Source organism: Equus przewalskii, chromosome 2 (assembly GCF_037783145.1).
Source record: "Equus przewalskii isolate Varuska chromosome 2, EquPr2, whole genome shotgun sequence".
NCBI lineage: Eukaryota > Metazoa > Chordata > Mammalia > Perissodactyla > Equidae > Equus > Equus przewalskii.
This window is the reverse complement of record NC_091832.1, coordinates 88,152,959-88,162,012: the sequence shown is the minus strand read 5'-3', so window position 1 is coordinate 88,162,012 and position 9,054 is coordinate 88,152,959.

The window sequence follows — 9,054 nt, the reverse complement described above, 5'->3', positions numbered from 1 at the left end:
ATCCGAACCCTGGGCCACCGAAGCTGAGCGTGCGAACTTAACCACTCAGCCATGAGGCCGGCGCCTATTCATCTGTTTTTTATTACTCTGTTATTGTTTGGCTTTTCCAAATGATTTATTATTTTATCTTTTTTTTATTAGGTAGGAGATGTTAATAGTGAGTTTGGGATTGGGAGCCACTATTTCGTTGAAAATAAATAAGAGGTGCAAAAATGGGCTGTGCTTTTTACCTTTTATGCAATTGTTTTGGCTTCTAACAGGTTCATGGCACTTTCCTTAGTATTTACCACAGACAACAAAAATAGTATAATAACTGCCGTTCCTCTCCTTGCACTTAAATTGCAAATAGATCCTTCTTAAAGAACGTTAGCTACCTCTAGCAAGCTGTACCAAGTACTTGATATATAAACACACTTACTGCCCTTTTTTTCACCCCTGAAGGTGGTAGATTAAATCACTAAAGCATTTCAGAGTATCCGCAGAGGATGGATCTGTTGGGATAATGTTTTCTTGCCTGGGGCCAATATGTACACCATGGAGTCACATCTCTCTGCCATAAAACTCCATCTCCCGTACTTTACTTTAACCAGTGTTCATAAGGAAGGGTGACACAGGCACAAGCTGAGGTCTTGCTCTCATCTCTTCAGAAATTGTCTTTCAATGTCATTTTATTCTTAGTCATTTTTCTTTATATTTTCAGTGATCATTTATTTCCCTTCCCTTCTATTTGGCCTATCCAAATGTTTTCATTGTTTTTTCACCTGTAACTTAATTTCCAGCTTGTCTACAGTTGTCTTACAGTTGCTAGTATAAATAATAGAGGAAATGTATCCATCTTATATAAAAATGTTCATATGGGTGTGTGTTAGGATGTGAGATAGAAAGAAGCAATCAGCGTATAACCACACATACCTGTCCTCTACAGATTTATTGCTTATTAGAGTTTATAGAGGGAAAAATGAATGGGCATTTTGGAGGTGCTGCAAGATTTGTCTCAATTTCTTTCTGAAAGATTGCTCCAAATTGCATTATCATAACAAGCAATGATAGCCTCAGCAGACTGGGTTTATATTAAAAAATAACACTTTGTAAGTTTCATAGATAATCAAGCAGTTTCCTATTGTTTTAATTTGCATTTTAGTACATTTTGAAAATAATACAATTTTGAAATGCATGTGCATAAAAAGTTGAATAGAAGTTTGTTGGACAGAAAGTAGAACAAGTTTTGAACAAGTTAGGTGTTTTAAAACACAACATTGAATGTGCTAAATATTTTTATAAGATATGATCTGCTAATTGCTCTGGCAAATTTTATATGTCCTAAGAAAATGTTTGAAACTTTCCAGTCAGTGTATCAATCATTCCACAAATATTTTTTGAGTGATATCTCTCTTCTATGCACTATTCTAGGCACATAGAGGGCCCCATAGTCATTGCCTTCAAGAAACTTACGTCTTGCTGTCTGTGAGGACGTAGGTGGCACAAAATAAACATGTGAATCAATGTTACAGGACACTGTGAGACTATTCCTATTCTCTCATAATTGGCCACTAGGATCCACAAGAGAAAACAAGAAAGACTGAGTACTACTTCATTCTAAAGAGAACCACTGAATTATTGCTCACTGCTGGGGCCTGAGTTCCTCACAGGGCTCTCTTAGACTTTGCAGACCAAGACCTCCTACTGGCCCAGGCCATACAAGATAAGGAATGTGGAGAGAAGAGATTCACCAAGGGTTCCTTGTCAGTGACCTGGTAGAGAATGTATAAAGGAGGGAAGAAGGGTACCCTCTATTCCTAGAGTCTAAATAGGAAAAGGGAAAGGGAAGTTCTGAAAGAAAAGCTTATAAAGATTGGAGATGCCTGCAAGAAAGTGAGAGACTGAAATTTTGTTTACTATTGAACAGCTATTGGGCAGCATTTTGCCGATATGCCCTACTCCTACATGAGTCGGGGGAAGAAAATTGGGCTGGACAGCAATGCTCAGAAAAAGGGAAGTGGTGGAGCAGCTGCACTCCATCCATTTGGTGTGTAGGGATGCCAGAATACCCAAAGGATCAAGTGGGAGGTGGCTGAAGAATTATCTTGCTGGTATCTCACACAAGGGGCCTGCCCCCTAAGCCAGGAGACACCAACAGTAAGACCCTCTGGATAAGAATTTGGTGATGGCAGTTTATCACAAATGGAAGAGGCAGAGCTGGTGTGAATCCCCATGTTATGGCAAAGTCCTTTGAGATTCCTTCTGTGACTTTGAGAGATCCAGCATTGGACTCTGACTCCCAGAGTCCATCAGTGGGCAGTCTGTATAAACCAGGTCAGCAGCTACACCCATTTAGCAGAGGACCACCACAACAAATAGTTCAGTAAAAAGATGTCCTTTCCCTGCTTTTTGTTCCCTTCTTCCAACCCATGAGAAGCTGGAGCCTAGAAGGAAGAGGATAGCCTAGAGCTTTGAATGAGAAATGATATTAGCATTTTGCAATTAGAATAATATTAATAACAAAAGAGACTGGAAAATCTATTATCTCTCCAGGATGTCTATAAGGAATAGGAAAGGTAGGTTCCATATAGCATAAGTGAATGAAAGATTGAATGTTTTTTACCCCACTGAATTGAGACTTATCAATAGCCAGTTATACAGATAAAGAGGATAGTCGTAGAAACTGAGTGCTGTGATGAAAAGAAAGGAAAGAAATGAGATAGCATTTAATGGAGGAAGGAGAGAGGAAGCTGCTTTACCTCGGGCAGGGGAGATCTATTTCATTCAACACAACTTTGAGTTTTTCTGTCTTCCACTCACCATTCCCACCTTTGGTGTATGGTAGTAGACAAAGAAGGCAAAAAATAAAATCACCAGAAGTCTTCTTTGAAGGTGTGAGATAGATATGATATCAAGGAGGCTGCCAAGCAAAGCTATGAGGTAAAAAGGAGAAAAAATTAGAACAAAGTCCTGAGAAAGGAGCAAACTTTCTTTGAAGTTTCAAGAAAAAGGTCTAGGGGCTGGCCTGGTGGTGCAGTGGTTAAGTGCACACGTTCCACTTCGGCAGCTTGGGGTTCCCCAGTTCGGATTCCCGGTAGGGACATGGCACCGCTTGGCACACCATGCCATGCTGTGGCAGGCATCCCACATATAAAGTAGAGGAAGATGGGCACAAATGTTAGCTCAGGGCCAGTCTTCCTCAGCAAAAAGAGGAGGATTGGCAGCAGATGTTAGCTCAGGGCTAATCTTCCTCAAAAAGAAAAAAAAGAAAAAGGTCTGGCTGGGGCCTAGTGAACAAGGAGAGAGTTGGAGAAGGTGGGGGAGGGGAGATAAGGTCAGGCATGCAACAAGTCAGATCCTTAAAGAGCATGCTAAGGAGCGGGGATTTTACTCTGGTGCAAAGGGAAGCCCATTGGAGGTTTCCAGTAGGGGAAGCACATGACCTAATTTATGGTTTAGAAACATTCCTCTGATTGCTTTGTGATGGAGGGAATGTAGAAAATATGAGCAGAGGCAGGGGACCAAGACGTGGGGCTGTTACAGACAATCTCACCTATTCTTTTCAGTAGGGATAAATGATGTTGGTTACTTTTCAGTTCCCTCTTTTCTTGATTTCAAAATTAGGGATGGGGGTACTTTGCTCTGAGGAAGTTAAAATATTCAGCACTTCTCTGCTTTAGTAGACCTAGAAAGAATTTAATTGGTTTAGGTTAAGTAAGACTTACATTAAACTGATTGCTTTCCAGTTTAAGGTAATATCTTTCAGCTGAGAATGGAAATAATTTTCACATAGTTGGCAATATTTGAAATAATTATTCACCTTTAGTTGAAAACGGTCTAAAAATTACTTTATTAGCTTTCCTCAGAGCACATCTTATTACAAATAACACCACCCTCAAGAGAGATGAGACACGAGAAGGGTCAAGGACATTCTATGAGTCACTTCAGTAGAGGCTGAAAAAACGTATTCTCCTAATATATGATGCACTGATAGCATTTGGCCAAACCATTTGGAAGAGACCCAAACTGAGACAACAATCCTAGTTAATAAGCTCCGCTGAGGGCTGTTCATCGACTGATAATGTGAACTCAGGTTGAACTCTAGTCATAAAACTTGGAAAGGAGGAAGTTTGAGAAATTGTGTATTCTTCATTGTGAAATGATTGACCTGAGCATGAAATCTAAGGGGCAGATAAGTTCAAGGCCAAGCTCAAAAAAATGGGAACCACTCAACACATGTTCATCATCTCAAGTTCTATTCCTAAACCCATCTGTACTGAAGAACTTTTTGGATATCCACTGCAGGACTGAAATTCTTGTCTCTAAGTTGAACTGACAGCCACAGTTCTCTGTAAACCACAATTAAACAGTTGCTGGAACATGTTCATGCAACAGAGTCAAAGAACTCATAGATTTGGATGGCGGTTTTTATCAATTATCAGTAAAGCCCCATGTAGACTAATGCAGTGTATCCGTTAGGGAAACATGCATTAGCAACTGTCTTGTCATGATTTTTTCTTTAACTTTGAACAAGCTAATGACTTTTCTTGTGCTTTTCTCTTTAAAAATGTAATACAGGTTTGTTATAGAAGATTTGGAAGCCAGAAAAGTGTGAAAAGAAAAAAGCTAAAATGAGCTATAATAGCATCACCTAAACACACGTGCCCCCACAGTGACTTCTCACTGTAGGACCCAACAGCAATCTTTTAAATACGTAAGAAACGCCATTCCTTGTCGTTAAACCTAACAGATTTCAGCATAATGTGACTGTTAAGCCATCTCTTGAGGATTCTGAAATACCCTAAAATTTACGCATTCAAAACAGGCACTTTGGGAGGTCATGGTATGCATTTATTCAAATGCTGATCCTGAACAACACAGATTTGTGACAGTCTTCTCACTGTTTATCAAGGAAAGGCCTGTGGTGTATGGCCAGGGCCCTGGCATACCCTGTCTTTTAGGACAGGAGACAAGGAACCACAGACATCCCTCAGCCCCACCCCCTGGGTAGGGCAGCCATAGTGTGTGTGTGTGTGTGTGTGTGTAAAAGGACAGCAAGTACTACACATCATGACACTAATTCCTTTGATTTTAACTTTCCTTCATGGACATGTGGGCCTCAACAGTTCCTTGGAGATTTTTGACCCAGCATCCTCAGCAGGACCCACCCTGTCTTTGGGGTGACAGGTTCCTAACAGAGTTCATTTGGAAGTCAGGCTCTTCTCTGTTCGGTCTTACCCCTGTGCTTGTCATTCTCTTTACTCTTGAGGGAAGACTCTCAACTCCAGGCAGGTAGATTATAATTGAGGTCAATCGATGCCAATGGAAGCCTATCAAGAACTCTGCCTTGGAGACAAAGATTTAAATAGAACAGTCCCTGCCCTCAAGGATCTCACAGTGTAATAAACTTGGCCTTTTGCTTGTTTTCAATCACAATGCAGTTTCAGCAGCCAGGCACCGGGGGTACTTGACTGAATCTTAATTTTTCTGTAACATTCCTTTCCCATCCTCTCACATGTTATTTCATTTGCGTCTAGAGAGCCACCCAGTGAGAGTCCAGGCTGAAGTCTTCATTCCCCTCCTGCATGTTCTCTGCTCTTGGATTTGTTCAGACCCTCATCCTTTCTCACCTATCCTACGGCAATGGGTTTTGAATTTAAAAAATAGATTGAAAATAACAAATCATCAAGGTAATACATGAAAATTTTAAAAAATCAAATGTTTTTTCATGAGATTATAGTAAAAATCATGACAGCCAACATCAATTGATGGCTAACATTGCCCAGGCATCCTTCTAAATGTTTCATATGTATTAACTCACTCAATCCTCATTATAGCCCTCTGAGAAGTTACTAATATTATTATCATCCTGTTTTTGCAAATAAGATCAACTGAGTCACAGAGAAGTTAAAGAACATGTCCAAGGACTCACAATTAGTAAGTGGCAGAATTTGGATTCAAACCCATGTGCCCTAGCCATAAGATCTGTGTTTTTAACCACTATGCTTTTCTGCAACAAGTCTTGGTTCCAACCTCTCCCCGCTGTTCCTCCCATGACTTGGAAACTGAAGTTCACACAGGCAGTCTTGGTGTTCTTCAGATAGCTCGTTCCATTTTAGGGGGGATATCCTATTGCACAAATCATGTTTCCTCCTCTTTTCTACTGCATCAGTCAATACTCTTTCATTTGCTTTCAGTTTTCCAGATCTTTATTGAAATATTCATCTGTTGTTGTTATTCTTTCATCTGTTCTTTTAATTTTGTTTTTTATCCTTTAATATTATTAGATGGAGAAAATATAAACTTAATGTCCATTGTGCCATGTTGGACTAAAAGACTACTTTTGTTCTAGACCTGGAAAGTGTGATTTGCATTAAGTGCATCAAGTCATACCTGTGACCTGTCCCCAGATTGCCTTCCTAACCTTGACTCTTACTTTTGAGCTCCACATGTTTTAACTTATGTTTCTTAGGTGTGCCTCATGTTTCCCGACTCTGGGCATCTACCTCTCGTTTCTAACCCTTTGAGTCTTTCTTGAAACCCACCTGAGCATGACCTCTCTTCCTCATCTCAATTCCCGGAACACTTGTGGTACTACCCGGTGGTGTGCATCATGTTTTCTCTTTTATTATCATAATTCCTATTTATGTTTTTATTTCCATGTTGCACAGAAGCTTCTTATGAATAGTCAGCAGATCCTTCTGTAGTAGAAAAAACTTTGGCTTTGAAATCTGGTACAGTTGTGTTGAAATAATAATAATAAGGAAAAGGAGGATTTAAATTTACAAATTCTCAATAGCTGCAGGAATAAAAAGCACTTTATAGGGTTCAATAACTACTTATGATGAAAATAGTATCCCCTTGCAACTAGGAAAGTGCTTTCTTAAATAATAATGGTTATAGACTAAAAATTTACAGAAAACATTGTTCTTAATGGAGAAACTTTAGTTCACATACATTTCCTTTAAGATAAGGGACATAAAGAATGCCAATGATCATTGCCACTATTTAATGTATTACTGGAGATAGTGGTTAAAACAACAAGTCTTAGCCTCCTTGGCATTTAGATGTGGTTATGCCACTAAGTCTGGCCAATGGTAGGTGAGTGAAGGCTACCACTTGTACCACTTGCCAGTCTGGCCCAGAAAACTTCGTGTGAGCATCTCTCCATTCTGTTTCCCTGCCACTAGGCGGTTGGGAAGATGACTTTGTAGACGAAGAGGCACTATGAGCCTAGATTTCTGAATGACTGTATGGAGCAGAAGTCTTTTCTCCTCTCCCGGGTTCACACTGGATAGTTACATGAGCAAAATTACTAACTTTAATTGTGCTGAACCCTTACATTTTGGGTGTATTTATTACGGCATTTAGCCTATTTAATACAGAAATAAAGATGTTACCATAGCCAAACCCTGAAATACATGGCATTGGGTTACTGTCTGGGTATCAGGAGATAAACAATTAGACATCACTTACTAGAAAGTAGTGGACTATTCATGCTATGCTGAAGTGAGTTATTTGGTGAATGTCGTCTAGAATAATTTGGAAGGAGTACTACATGCCTTCTGCACCTGTAGTTTGGGAGAGTGGTTTAAAAGAGCCTAAGTTCTAACATTTGTTGTTACTGCTTTTAACAATATTATGAGAAAAAAATGAGCTCAGGAAAGGATTTGCTGATTTTCAAAAGAAATTGAGGATCTCAGAGTGTTGGAGAAACCAAATGCTTTTAGACCTAAAACAATAGGAGATAAGGCTAAATAAGGCTTAGAGGAAAAAGATATATCAATGCTTCTCATCAACCAAAAGAACTCAGCCCTCTAGCTAAGATTACATCAAGAATCATGCTTTTCATCTTAGCTCATTATTTGAGATGCCTCAAAGGAAGTGTCATTAAGTTAGAGGCAAAGATGAATGCAAGTAGACAAAGAAATAAAGAGATTTAGAGCTGTGTCTCAGAAATAACTTTGGGTGTAGTTACAGGCAAATGGAGCTGACTGAAAGCAAATTGACCAGGAGTCACTTAAGTTTCTAAGGGATTTGTGTTGCCAAAGTAACTATGAACCTGGCTCAAAAAGTCTTTGCCTATTTCCTCTGTAAAACAACCCTAGCACCATTAGAAAATGTGCCACAAAACCTGTATAGCTCTCAAGGAGGGCACATTGCTCAATGCTCACTTCAAATGTGGCCACAGAATTTAATGACCAAGGAAGAAGCTTTCAAAGTGCAAAGCCAAGCGCAGTAGGGAACAATGGACACTTCTACATCCTGAGCAGGAGTCTTCACGGTGCTTGCCCATCAGATTCTCTCATTCTTATGGACCAATCACTCAGGCGTGTTTCACATTCATCTCTTTTTTGAATGGCAATTTTTATTGCCAATATCCTAGCCCAGCTCCACCCTTGTGAATGTGGTATGGCAAGGGATAGATAACTTGTCTCTTAGTTTATCGATTGTCTGACCATAAGGAACTACATTTCAACCCGATCAGAAACTTGTACATCATCAAAAGGTCCTGGGCTTTGAGCCATATGGAATAACAGAGTAGACAAGAGGAGAGTGCGACCTATATGTGGGAATAAGGGTGTACGTGAGTATCTGTGGCCAGACGCATGAACTGTGGCGGAGACGGTCAGCTGTCCACTAAAATCCATTTGACCCTTATTCCTGGATGCAGGGCTTGACTTTTCCCACTCTCTCTTGCAGTTAATTGTGGCCGTGTGAATGAGCACTAGTTAATAGAATGTGAGTGGAGCTATGCCCCCTCCTCTCTTTTAGTTCTTCCTGACTAAACCTCCCATTTGTGCTCCTTACTATTTCCCTCTTCTAGTTGGTTAGAACAATGATGTCCAGGGCAACTTTGGAAACCATGTGTTGAAGACGGCAGAGGTGCCATTGGTTTAGATCTACAAATAAATATGTGAAGGATAATCTCTGTTCTCCATTGACCTGGGATATTTCTGTAACATTGCCTAAGCAAGAAATAAGCTTCTCATGTGTTAGCATCATTATACTTTGTATCTTAAACTTCCATAATTTATACCATATACAATCACATGGATGGGATAATGTAGCAGT